At 46.8% G+C, this 13826-nt stretch overlaps 1 protein-coding gene across 1 annotated transcript in view; it reads left to right on the forward strand.

Moving 5' to 3' along the window:
* Positions 1 to 13826, forward strand: part of MAP3K3 (mitogen-activated protein kinase kinase kinase 3) — an 81472-nt gene that overhangs the window by 6044 nt on the left and 61602 nt on the right. The window lies entirely within an intron of this gene.

Consider the following 13826-nt stretch of genomic DNA (forward strand, 5'->3'; position numbering starts at 1 on the left):
GAGGAAGCACTGCGAGCAGACAGCATAGGTGAGGCGGGGAGGGCAGAGAGGGCATTAGGGTTGGTTGGTTGGTGGGAGAGGAGGGATTGGGCGGGAGCCCTTGAATGCAAGTGGAGTCTGTATTTGGTAGAAGCAGCAATGGGGAGACGGGGGCAGGTCTTGGATAGGGGAGAGACATGGGAGACACAGTGTTAACGATCCCATCGTCGGCATGTGGGAGGATGGACGCTCAGGGAAAACGACGACGAGGCCTGAGGCCAGGGTTCTGCGCCGGGGATCAGCGTGCGTGGGGACCGTTACAGAAGCTGCTTGGAGTTGAGGTCTTGTGGGATCAACTCAACTTGTAGACGGGCGTTGTCTCTTGGAGGAAGGTGCTGGGAGCTCCGGCTCTATTCCCCACACAGGGACCGGTGGCTTTGGAGATCAGTTGCCACCAAATGTCTCTGGACCTGGGCCACCCATTGAACCCACGGAGTGCGGGTCTCCTTGTCCTCAGCTCTCCAGGACTCTGCACTGGCAGTGGCTGGCAGGGAGCCTCAGCGAGGACAGCAATGGGAAGAAGGCCTCCCAGAAGCTTTGGTCCAGACAAACCAAACCCCTCCTTTGCAGGGCGAGGGAGAGAGGTGCAGAGCCTCTAACCTCAGCATTTTGTAAGCTTCCACATCAAACGCCAAATAAGGAGGAAGACGGGACACATTTGCACAGTAACTCAAGGCAGAGTGTCCATGGCAACAATTACCCAAAAATCCACTCCTGACAGTTGCCACAGCAGGAGCTAGCAAAGAGGACTCTGGGAGTGGGAGACATGCGTGGGCCTCAGAGGCTGTCTTCCTTTCATTCTTAAACTGAAGGAAGTGCTGACGGCAGGAACCGAGGTGTCTCAGAGGCTGCCTAAGCCAAGAACAATTAGAAACAGAAGGTGGAAGGAGCCTTAAAGATGAGCTAGTCTGAGGCCTGGATGTGAACCACTCCAGGGGGTGTGTGGGCTCGGGGGCGGCGACTGGGCATTGCCCTCCCGCCACCCACTCCTGGTGGACAGGAGCTCTCTGTGCCTCTGGGAGTCTTGGGATGGGGACCTGGGAGGGACCCAATTTCCTGGGAAGCCGAAGGCTCTGGGGAGCCTCAAGGCCGAGTCCATTTCTTAAAAATCTCACACTAGATGTGGTTTGGGAGAACCCAGCTCTAGCCACCCTGCCTGCCCCCACCCCGACTTGCTGTGTGGCCCTTCAGGTCCCCCCACGGCATACGTGCAGCCGACTTTGAAGAGCTGTTACCGGGCTGTGTGAGCGGCAGGACCTGGGAAATGCTTTACTGAAGTAAAGTCCAGTGCCAAGATAGATGTCTGCAGGGCCGGGCGGGCGACCCGGCCCAATCAGTGGTGGCACTCGGGGCTCTCCTCCCCAGGTGGAGACGTGTCCCAGGACAAGTGGGTCAGTGTCAAGAGTGCAAGGAGGGACCTGGAGTGTGGCCTGAGGGGGGTGAGGAGGCTGGTGGGAAGCTGGGGGAGTGGCTTAGCAGAGCAATGCCAGCTTCCTACCAGCAGACAGAGGGACAGACCGACTGACAGAGGGAACTCAGAGGAAGGCAGCAAAGCATGCAACTTTCAATTTAAAATTTTTTCACTCTTTGAATCAGTTTTTTTATTTTTTTTAAAGAAGTTTGCTCAAAGGGAAAAGTATTCTGCTCTCTTTTTAGAGAAACCTGAATCCACCCCCCATCCTCACCTCCTTTCTACATTTCTTTCCCAGGGCTCCAGAGCCATTGACTGTTTTCCAGCCTCTGTAGATCAGGCTGCATGAAAATCTCTAGAGAGAGGGAAGTTTTTCATCATCTCCTGCAGAAAAGAGGCAATTTTACTATCTTTAGAACAAATGAAAAGGCTCTGCTGGGTCTCCCATGCATTCGGAAGTAAAGCTGTCACCGACTGTGGATGGGGAGCCCCTTCCCCCGAGTTCCGGGGAAAAGGGACTAAGCTCGGGAATCTCCTGAGCACCCCTCCTGTCCCAGCCTCTCTCCTGTGCTTTTCCTTCCCTCCGCCCCCAGCTCTCCCCTTCTCCCCCTAACAACAGAAAGTCCTCCCAGCCCTGGATGGCCTCAGAAGCCATTCTTTCCCCTCTCCCTTCTGGACGAGCAGGGAAGAGAGAGATGCAAGAACGAGGCCACATCAAGACTGGCTGAGTCCTCAGGCAGGAGCCCCAAGGGTGGAATTCAGAGGGATCAACAGGGTCCAGGCTTCAGAAGAGTCCAGAAGCTTAGCAGGGTCAGGACACTCACAAGAGACCAGGCTCTCAGGACTGGCCAAACTCCATGATGAACCACCAGAAAACCGCTTCCTAAATTCGGAACGAAAGGGATGAAGGATTCCTGTTCAGTCACTTAGGCTACACACGCTCACTATTCTGGTGACACATTGCTGGGCGTCAAAAGACCAATGAAGCCAAAACGGAGATGGGAAGGTCACTTTAAGAACAGAAAGCGGAGCAAGGAGGCGGTAGTCCTGAGGGATGCGATATGCAGTCACCTCCTCAGTACCCAGAAAGCTTGGCTCTCCCTTTCATTCTTTCCTTCACTCATTCAACAGACATTGGTGGTGTATCTACATGCAGGTCCTGCCTAGGGACGGCGGACACAGTAGCGGGAGGAAAACAGGCAGGTGGGGACCTCTGTGAGGGTCACTGTTAAGAGAATGAAAAGACAAGACACAGATTGGGAGAAATAATTGGCAAACCACATATCTGCCAAAGGACTATAACTATAGTATATAATGGATTCTCAAAACTCAGCAATGAGAAAACAACCCCACTTCAAAAATGAGCAGGGGCACTTGGATGGCTCAACCGATTGAGTGTCCCACCTCAGCTCAGGTCACGATCTCTCAGTTCATGAGTTCGAGCCCTGCATCAGCCTTGCTGCTGCCAGTGCAGAGTCCACTTCAAATCTTCTGTCCACCTCTCTCTCTGTCCTTCCCCCACTCAGTGGGAGAAGTGGGAGTTCAGTCTCTTAAATATGAATAAATATTTATTTTTTAAAAATAAACAAAAGACACTTCACCACAGAAGAGATGGAGATGGTAAAGAAGCACCTGAAAAGATGTTCAACATCATTGTTTACTAGAAAATACAAATTTAATGCACAATGAGATACCATTACACATGTAGAAAGGCACACAGACAAACAAACGAAACACACACACACACACACACACACACACACACGACAGTACCAACTACTAGTGAGAGTGTGGAGCAACTAGAATACTCTTACATTGCTGATGGGAATGCAGAATGTAAGAGCCACTGTGGAAAACCATTTGGCAGTTTTTTTATGGAACTAATCATATACTTTCTGTTTGACTCAGCGAGGCTCCTCTTGGTATTTTCTAAAGTGAAATGAAGACTTTTTATTTACACATACACACAAAAACTGTGCATGAATATTTATGTTGGCTTTCTTCGTAGTCACCAAAAATGGATTCAGCCCAAACGTCCTTCAACTGAAGAGAGACAAAAAGAAAAATTTAACTGCAGAAAAGAACTGGGATACATCCATGTGACGGAGTCCTGCTCAGCAACAAAAAGGAATGAGCCATTGACACCTGGGGCAACGTGGATGTATGAGGCCAAGTGCAAGAAGCCAGACTGGAAAGGCTACATGCCCTATGGTCCCATTGAGCCGACATTCTGGAGGAGGAAAACCACAGGGACATAGAACGAATCAGTGCTTGTCAGAGGCTAAGGGAAGGCAGAGGGGGATTGGCTACAGAGTGGTAGTATGAAGAAGCTGGCGTGTTTGGTAGAACTGTGTCTTGATTATGTTGATGATTTATAACCCTAAACACATGTGCAAGACTCATACCACTGTCCATCCTCCCGCAAAAGTGAATTGTACTGAACGTGAATAAAAAAGAAAAATACAGGAGCACCTGGGGGGCTCAGTTGGGTTGAGCCTCAGATTCTTGATCTCCACTCAGGTCGTGATCTAAGGGTTGTGAGTCTAAGCCCTGCATTAGACTCCATGCTGGGCATGACACCTACTTAAAAATAAAATAAATTTAAAAATTAAATAAAATTGAAAAGAATAAGAATAAATAAACATATTTATAGTGTTCTTGGGTGGCTCAGTCAGATAAGCGGTCTGACTTTGGCTCAGGTCATGATCTCACAGTCCGTGGGTCAAGACCTGCATTAGGCTCCATGCTGACAGTGAGGAGCCTGCTTGGGATTCTCTCTCTCTCCCTCTCTCTCTCTGCCCCCACTTGCGCTTTCTCTCTCTCTCTCTCTTTCTCTCTGTCTCTCTTTCTCAAAATAAAGAAAATTTAAAAATGCATATTTACAATGACTACTTTAGGGAGAGTTTTTTTTTAAAGGTGGAAATAAAATACTAGACAAAAAAAACTTGGTAGATGGGAGAAGTAATCAGAGTTCAAACATTTGAAGATTTTGTTTGTCCAGGATAAAGGCAGAGATCTTGATTAATTTCAGACTACATGGTCAAGAATGGTGTTAAAAATCTAAGGTAACCACCAAAAAGATCAGAAATAAAATGCATAACTTCTGAATCAGTAGAAGGCATGATAGAAGGGGAAAAACAAGCAAATAAAAAAGTGGTAAAAACAAAACACCAAATAAGATGGTAGAAATAAATCCAACTATGTCAGTTATCACAATAAATGAAAACAGGGCTTCCATGGGGCGCATGGGTGGCTCAGTCGGTTAAGCATCCAACTTCAACTCAGGTCACAATCTCATGGTCCGTGGGTTCCAGCCCCGCGGCAGGCTCTGTGCTGACAGCTCAGAGCCTAGAGTCTGCCTCAGATTCTGCATCTCCCTCTCTCTGTGCCACTCCTCCACTCACACTCTCCCTCTCTCTCAAAAGTAAATAAACATTAAGAAATATTAAAAGAAAAAAAAGAAAATGGGCTCCTGGGTGACTCAGTCAGTAAGCGTCTGACTCTGCTCATCATGATCTCATGGTTCTGTGTGTTGACGGGGAGACTGTCGGCCAGCTGGGCCTCAATCCCTCCCTCTGCCCCTCCCTCTCTCCCCCCTCCTCTACCACTGGGACTCTCTCTCTCTCTGTCTCTCTCTCTCATAAATTAACTTAAAAAATGAAAACAGATGAAACACACTAGTAAAAGTATTATATTTTAAAAATCCAGCTATATTTTATGTGCTTAACATATCAACAGGGAAAACTTGTAAGGAAAAGGTTTAAAAAAGACACAAAGAAAATATTAACCAAAATAAAGCTGGTATAGAAATATTAATATCCAACAAAATGTGCAGCTCTAATTTAATACCTAGTATGCAGAGTCCTGTCCAAGGCCTGTGGGGTGATATGGGAGAACACACTTGATGCCGACCCCAGAGGACTATAGTTCAGGAGGTGTCCACATGACTCTAAATTATATAGTCAACAAATACTTTTCAGCACTCTGTGCAAACCCAGCAAGAGATGGGATTTCTTTCTTCTTTTTTTTTAAATTTTTAATGTTTTATTTATTTTTGAGAGAGAGAGAGAGAGAGACAGCATGAGCAGGGGAAGACCAGAAAGAGAGGGAGACACAGAATCTGAAGACAGGCTCCAGGCTCTGAGCTAGCTGTCAGCACAGCTTGAACCCATGAACTGCAAGATCATGGCCTGAGCTAAAGCCAGATGCTCAACCGACTGAGCCACCCAGGTGCCCCAGAGATGAGATTTCTAAAGAAGAGACAAGGGAGTGAAGCACACTTGGAATTCTGATTATAAAAATGATTTGTTGGGATGCCTGGGTGGCTCAGTGGGTTGAGCTGACAACTTTAGCTCAGGTCATGATCTCACGGTTTATGGGTTTGAGCCCCACATCAGGCTCTGTGCTGACAGCTCAGAGCCTGGAGCCTGCTTCAGATTCTGTGTCTCCCTCTCTCTCTCTGCCCCTCCCCCACTCATGCTCTGTTCCTCTCTGTCTCAATAATAAATAAAAATGTAAAAAATTTTTACAAATCATTTATTGATCAATGTAGCAATTGGTTTCCAAAGACACCTGCCAACGAAGCATGTCTCCAGTATTCATGGCCTTGGGTAGTCTCTCCTTCCACAATACATCTGGACTGGCTCTGTGACTCATGTTAGTAAACAGGATGTGGCAGAGAAGAAAATACACTAATTCTGAGCCTAATTCTGAGCTTGGCAACTGTGCTTCTGAGCTTTGGGGACAAAAGCTGGACCCTAGCCAGACGACCCCTCGATGGCTGCAGTTCCTGGTGACAGAGGTCTCCCCAGCTGGCCGACAGTCTCCCCATCAACCCACAGAACCGTGAAGACATAATAAAGTGATTACTGTTTCAAAGGACACATTTCTGGAGGTAGTTTGTTAGGCAGCTGTAGGTAACCAAGACAATCACTTTTGAGGTGTGCCAGACATAGTGTTTGCTAATCATTTTCATAAATGATGTGACTTAATCCATCCAACACATACTTAGAGATATGCGTCATTAACCCCCTTTTTACAAATGAAGAGACTGAAATTTGGAAAGAATGTCTTACAACTAAGAAAGAACGAGCAGAAGCAAGGCTTGAATCCAGAGCCCTACTTAATGTGGACTCAACGTTTCCAACCATCATGTTCCGTGGCCAAGTAGGGAAGTTGAAGGTTGAAAAACACAGAACATTTCGGAGTGAATCATGACGACGTCTCCCCTAGTGTGAGCTCCTTTTAAGCTTTCCCCGCATTGTCTTTTTCATCCTGGACTACTGAGAAGTGAAGGAGATTCTGGAACAATGATCAGTAAGTAGGCGGATGGTATCAATTGGAGGTTTTATTATAGTTTTGACACATTTCATAACAAGCCCTAATCATCCTCGGCATTCAGTTGTCATTTGAGAAAATGTAAATGCTACATCTGCTCACTGCCTGCCTTTTCTTCCAGACGAAAGAACACATGTTCCTAACCAGCAAGTGTACTTTCTCCCTCACCCTCAGTCATCACGACAGAAGCCTGAGCTCTGAGACAGGTGGGAATGACTGCATCTTTACAGGCTCTCCTCTCCCCTGGAGCCCAGGCAAGCCTCCAGGACTATCCTGGACCCTGCAGGTTTCAGAGATCATCTTAGTCCCCACCGCATAGATGAGAAAACAAAGGTCCGCAGGGTAGGTGTGGCTTCATCAAAAACATACTGAGAGCTGGCTGTGGCAGGGTCAGGCGAGGACCACATCTCCCCACTCCTTTTCCAGTGCTCTCTGAAGTCCAAGGCCCTCCAGAGTGTCCTCTCTAGCTGCAAGCAAGCCCCAGACTCCTGATGGAGGTGACCCGAGTCTAAAAGTCTGTAAGAGCGCTGAGAACAGCCGGACCTTTTGAGCCCAAGAGCTCAGCAGCCAAATGTTCAGCACCATAGACAGTTCAACCAGCCTATTTACTTGGGAAGCTCTTTGCCCCACAAGGCAGTGTCATGGGAGAGAAAGAGAAGATTATTGGAATGAATTAGAGATAATCTAGTCCACCTCCCTCACTTTGCACGGGAGGAAACCCAAGAACAGATCAATGACTAGTCCCAAGGTCACACGGCAAGTCAGTACAAAGCTAGAAAGGAGGCCCAGTAGCCCATCTTCTCCTGCCTCTTCAGTGCCCACAGATTTTTGGTCCCTATGACTTAATAGTGGCCCAGCCAGAACTTGAATCAAGGTCTCCGAAATCTAACTCACTTGCCTTTGGGGATGGCAAGGAACAAAAAAAAAAAAAAAAAAAAAAAAAAAAAAAGGAGAAGTAAAAAGAAACTGAAAGAGCACCCGGTCCTGATGGAAAGGTCTGTGGTTTGGCCTCTGACTTCAAGTCCCAGGTCTACATTTCAGCCTTGTAAACTGTTTTCGGTTTGTTCTTTTTGTTCTCTTCACAATATATCCTGGATATTGTAATCAGCATTACTTACTTTTGCTCATTTCCGAAGTGTTCCTTTGGATAAATTTCTAGAAATGGAATTTCAAAATGTAAAAGCAGTTTTTCTCTAAAGTTAATGTCAATAATAAATAAAATGTCATGGTTGTAAAAGTTTTCTATGAGGTATACATCAGTCCCTTAACAATGCAGATAAACTGTTTGAACTGGTAACCTGAATATATTCTCCTTTCCCTATGAATTAAAAGAATTTTCATAAAATCAGGTGGTAGTTTTGTTTTCTTTTTTTTATACCAAATTCATTGAGCTATCCCGAAGAGAATTCATCATTTGTGTTTATTGTTCCCTATCTTATGTTCAAGTGTCCCTATGCTCTTGAAAGAAAAATAAAAAATGGGGAAACTAGTAATGCAGCTTGTATATGATAGGGCTGCCTGAAGCCCTGAGCTCTAGGGGCAGGTCAGATCCTTGAGGTCAGGTGTGGTCAGGAGGCAACTACTCAGTGTAAAACCAGGGTAACAGACTTGAGAAGGCATGACCCAGATGGGAGACTTCACATGAGGAAAATGAGGAGAGAAACAATATAGAAAGAGAAATAATATATAACATACTTGTGAAGACTACATTGAACTACTGACATCCCCATTTGAGGCTCACTTACTCATTCAAGAAAAAAATTTTTTTAATTACTATGAAAGATGCTAGGCATACCACTTTGAATACAGCTTCTGTCTCTATGCCTACTTCCTTTAAAGGCAATGACAACAGAGTGGGACAGTTGCTCTGATGAAGAAAGTTCTAGGGGCCCTGGTACCCAGAATTATGAATATTTGTCTGGAAGGGCTTTCTGGAGGGCTTAGTTCTTTCCTGGAAGAATGAGGCTGGAGGCAAGAGTGGCAGAAATAGCACATGCAGGGGAAAAGAGGAAAGACAAAGTGCCAGTAGCTCTGGTGGCCAGAACATAGAATGTGAATGATGGGGTTGGCGGAGGTGGGAAGTGGAAAAACTTGTGGCTGAGAGGCCTAGCCTGGATCCTGATGGGCTTTCTTAACTACATTCATATTTTCGACTTATCCTAAGGGCAATAGGAAACTAAACTTTTTAAGCAGAGCCTGACAAGATCAGGTGTTCATTTTTTTTTAAATTTTTATTTACTTATTTATTTTTGAGAGACAGAGAGAGCGCGAGCAGGGGAGGGTCAGAGAGGGACACACAGAATCTGAAGCAGGCTCCAGGCTCTAAGCTAGTTGTCAGCACAGAGCCCGGACGCGGGGCTGGAACCTACAAACTGTGAGATCATGACCTGAGCTGAAGCTGGCCGCTTAACCGACTGAGCCACCCAGGCGCCCCCAGGTGTCCATTTTAAGAAGATCACCCTTTGACAGAAGTAGATACTGTTACATTGAGTTTCAACTAGGTTGGTGGAGCTGAGGAAGGGAGAGGAGTGGACAGATTGGTAACATGGTCAAGATTAGCTGGGGGAGGGGGGGAGGGAAATGGAGAGGAAGAGTTCTCCAAGGTAGAGAACTCAAAGGTCCAACTTGGGAAACTGAAGATGGCAGAGGGAATATGGAACTATCGAGGGAAATGATGAACTCGGTTTGGACCTGTAGAATTTGAGGTGCCTTTGGGAGCCTAACGGATGATGCTTGGGAGCTGGGAAGAAAGTTTAATATGGTAACTTCAACATGGGAATGTTTGAAATGGCTGGTTAAGGTACAGACAATGGAAATGAAGCTCTTGAAGAAAGCAGTTGCTAGAAAGAAGGAAAATCAGAAGGGTCTTTTCAGCCAAATACTTATGTGGTTGTACTATAGCTCTCTACCATGCGCAAGGCAGTATTCTAAGTGCTGGTGATAGGGCAGTGAACAGGACAAAAATCTGTGTTGCTACAGAGCTTATATTCATTGTAACTAGAGGAAAGACAAGTAAATATGTAATTATTAAACATTTTTAATGTTTTTATTTATTCTTGAGAGAGAGAGACAGTGTGAGCAGGGGAGGGTCAGAGAGAGAGGTAGACACAGAATCCGAAGACAGGCTCCAGGCGCTGAGCTGTCAGCACAGAGCCTGATGCGGGGCTCGAACCCACAAACCGTGAGATCATGACCTGAGCCGAAGTTGGACGCCCAACCAACTGAGCTCCCAGGCATCCCAATATGTAATTTTTTTAAAGTGTTTATTTTGAGAGAGAGTGCTTGCACACTCGAGTTAGGGACGGGCAGAGAGAGGGAGGGAGAGAGAATCCCAGGTAGGTCCTGCGCTATTGACACAGAGCCTGACGCGGGGCTCAATCCCATGAACCATGAGATTGTGATCTGAGCTGAAGCCAAGAGCCAAATGCTTAACTCATTGACCCACCCAGGCACCCCATAAATACATACTTTTAGACATAGACACTAGAAGAAAAGGCAAAATATGGGGATAAGGAGTGATGGAGAGGAGAGAGGCTATTTTGGATGGGGTGGTTAGAAACTCAAAAAAGTTGACAGTGAAGACTGTCAAGAGTGAAGACCTGAATAAAATCTAGGAATTAGCCATGGGAACACCTTGGGGGGCAGAGGGGAGAGCATTCCAGGTGAACAAATGGCAAGTGCAAAGGTCCTGAGCTTAAGAGTTTCAAAATAGGGTAAGAAGGCCAGTGTGGCTGGAAGAGAGATCACGGGAGAGAAGCAGAGATGAGGCAGGAGGATGGCAGGGCCAGTTCCTACTGAGCCTGAAAGACAAAAACATGACCAAGAGTTTGGGTTTTATTGTAAGTGTGATGGGAAGCCATTGGAGGGTTAACAACAGGGCGATGACATGATCTAAATTACATTTTACAAGGATTACTCCGGCTGCTGTGCAGAGAATCATTTTTTTGGTGGCTACAGAGGTAACATGATGGGTTAGGAGGCTAAGGCAGTTATCCTAGAGAGGACGGCGGCTTGGACCAGGGCTATAATGGTGAGAAGTGGGTTGGATTCAGATACATTTTGAAATGATAGGTGAGAAATTTGCTGAAGGATTAGATGTAGGAGTTTTAGGGAAAGAGTAAAACCAAGGAAGACTCCTCCTAGGGTTATATTTTAACAACTGGGAAAACAGAGGATGGGGGGATATTTAGGAGGCAGGGGGCAAGGGAAAGAATAAAGGATTTGGTGTGAAACTTGTGAAATTAGAGATGAGTTTTAGACTTTCCAAGAGACGTTGCTGAATTAACCTTCCAATACAGGCAATAGAGTAAGTACTAAATTTCCACTTGCATATTGTCTTTTTTTTTTTTTTTATCTTATAGGTTAGTACAATTAAAGGTCAGATATGATGAGCCTCAGACCGGTAGATTGGGACCTCTAGCACTGGCTTATTACACACATTCTCCACAGGGTGATACCCCAGTGAGGTAAAAAAATGATTTGTAAGGGATGAAAAAAAAAATGATTCCTAAGGGATGAAAAAAAACTTAGCTAATACAGTGGTATGTGGCCTTCAAAGCTCAACCTTACTTTATAAAATCTTATTCCTTAGTATTTAATTTCTCTCGTTAGAATTTACATTTAATTAGGGGTGCCTGGGTGGGTTAGTCAGTTGGGTGTCCAATTTCTGCTCAGGTCATGATCTAATAGTTTGTGAGTTTGAGCTTCGCGTCAGGCTCTGTGCTGACAGCTCAGAACCTGGAGCCTGCTTCAGATTCTGTCTCCCTCTCTCTCTGCCCCTTCCCGGCTCATGCTCTATCTCTCTCTGTCCCAAAAATAATGTTTAAAAAAGAATTTACAGTTAAGTAATTCAAAGATTTCTCCTTTCGAGGTGATCATGAAAAAGCAGTTAAGAAACACTGGCCTGGGGGTGCCTGGGTGGCTCAGTCGATTAAGCATCTGACTTCAGCTCAGGTCATGATATCACGGTTCATGGGTTCAAGCCTCGCTTTGGGCTTTGTGCTGACAGCTCAGAGCCTGGACCCTGCTTCAGATTCTGTGTCTCCCTCTCTTTCTCTGCCCTTCCCCCACTCATGCTCATTCTCCCTCTCTCTCAAAAATAAACATACATAAAAAAAAAAAAAAAGAAAGAAAGAAACAGTGGCCTGGCCTGGCCAAAGAACATGACCTTTGGGTGGCAGACAGACTGTGTAGGAATTCTGGCTCTTATCTGGACATGGTGCTTAAACTTCTCTGAGCTGCTCTTTCATCATTTAAATGCCAATAGTATTACTTACCTCAGAGTCATTGGAAAAATAAAATGAGATGATATGCTTGGCATATAATAAATGACATAATTACGAATTTTCTTTCCCCTTTGCTCTTTCTCCCCTTACTAGAAAAGAGATTATAGTTAAGGAAGTACAATAAACTGGGTAGGGATCTAATCAAGAAGGAGAATGACAGACTTAAAAGCTTGTTGGAGAAAAAAAAAAAAAGAAAAAACCCCAGCTTAGACAAGGGGCCCCGATTAAATATTGTGGGGAGGTGGGAGTGTACAGAAAGAGGAGTTTAAGGTAATTCTTGGGAGATTAGCCACTACTAGAGGTTCTTAGCCAACGGTTGAAAATGGCATCAGAGGAAGATTATTCCGGCGTCTGATTTATATTACCCTGGAATAGGGACTAGAGGAAGGGAGCGCATGTTAATTGTGATGGACTTGGCATCTGAAGATGTGGGTGTATAGAATGTTGAACAATGGGGGTTGGGGAAATTAATTGCGGTCATTCTCTATTTTGAAATATCATGCAGCCAGTACAATTGTTTTGGAACAATATTTCAGGGGCACGGGAAAACACTTAATAAAATGTAAGCATACTACAAAACAATATGAAGCCATTTTTGTCAAACATTGTATATCTTGGTAGGAAAGAGATAAAATTATCTCTGGGATGGAATTGGTTTTTTTTTTTTTTTCCAATTTTAATTCAAAGAGCTTGTATTGCTCTCATAACCAAAGGAAAAAGCTTTTATCCGAAAGCCACTTACTGCTTTTTGCCCTGGCCAGCAGCAGAACTCCCAGGCTCCCAAGGACCCACATTCCAGTACTATCCCAGCCCCTCGGAGGGTGTGGCCCCAGAGGTAGGAGACCCCGGAAAACGCAGGCAGCGGTGTGGTCGCCCCTGCCTCCGGGCAAGCGCAGCGTCTGGACCAGAGGACTTGTCAGGGGATCGGGCAGCAAAGGTGGCTACATGCCGGGAAGCGCTCAGAGCCAGAACCCTTCCCCGCTTATTACGCGCCCGGTGTGGGCACGGAGAAGGGGCAGGATGCTGGCCTCAGGGCCCGCCCGGACCGCCGAGAGCTGGGAGGGCGGGAGGCGGAGGGCCCCTGCAGCCGTTTTCCCAAACTCCAGCCCCAAAGTAGCCGGAGGGGAACACAGCCAGCCCGCGCGCCTGCGGAGCCATCAGGGACTGACGGGAGGTGGGAATGTGGGCGGAGCCTCGCCCGCGAGCAGTGATTGGAGCAACCAACACCTCCTGGGGAGACAGGGTGGGTGATACGGAAAGGATGCGCAGAGGCGGGTGCTCAGAGCCCTCTACGTGATTGGCTAGCAGAGAGGGAACCGGGTGCTGTTTCGATGATTGACGGGCGGTAGACCGCCCTCGGAAACGGCCCTGGCTTCGCCCATTGGCATCCTGCGAGAGTAGGCGGGATTGGTTCATGGTGTGGTGCTGATGATTAGCTGGCGGCTGAGAGGGTGTTGGGGAGAGAGCGGGGTTGAGGGGCTACTGGGGCAGCGACTTCTTCCCTCTTATTGGCTGGCGAAGTGAGTGGGGGTGGTACTAAGGTCCAGCGGGTGCCTGGGATTGGCGGGCGCTGCAGTGAGTGACAGACGATGGGGCGAGCTGCGCGACCAGCGGTTTGTTTTTCGGAGCGTTCCTGAGGTGGAGAAGGGTGGCCGGACGGAGCGACTGCGGGACTGAGAGACTGGCGGGCGGGCGGGCCGAGTGGCGCCGCCAAGGCCGGGCTGGGCCGAGCCGAGGAGCGCCGGGGATGTAGC

The sequence above is a fragment of the Suricata suricatta genome, chromosome 17 (assembly GCF_006229205.1).
Source record: "Suricata suricatta isolate VVHF042 chromosome 17, meerkat_22Aug2017_6uvM2_HiC, whole genome shotgun sequence".
NCBI lineage: Eukaryota > Metazoa > Chordata > Mammalia > Carnivora > Herpestidae > Suricata > Suricata suricatta.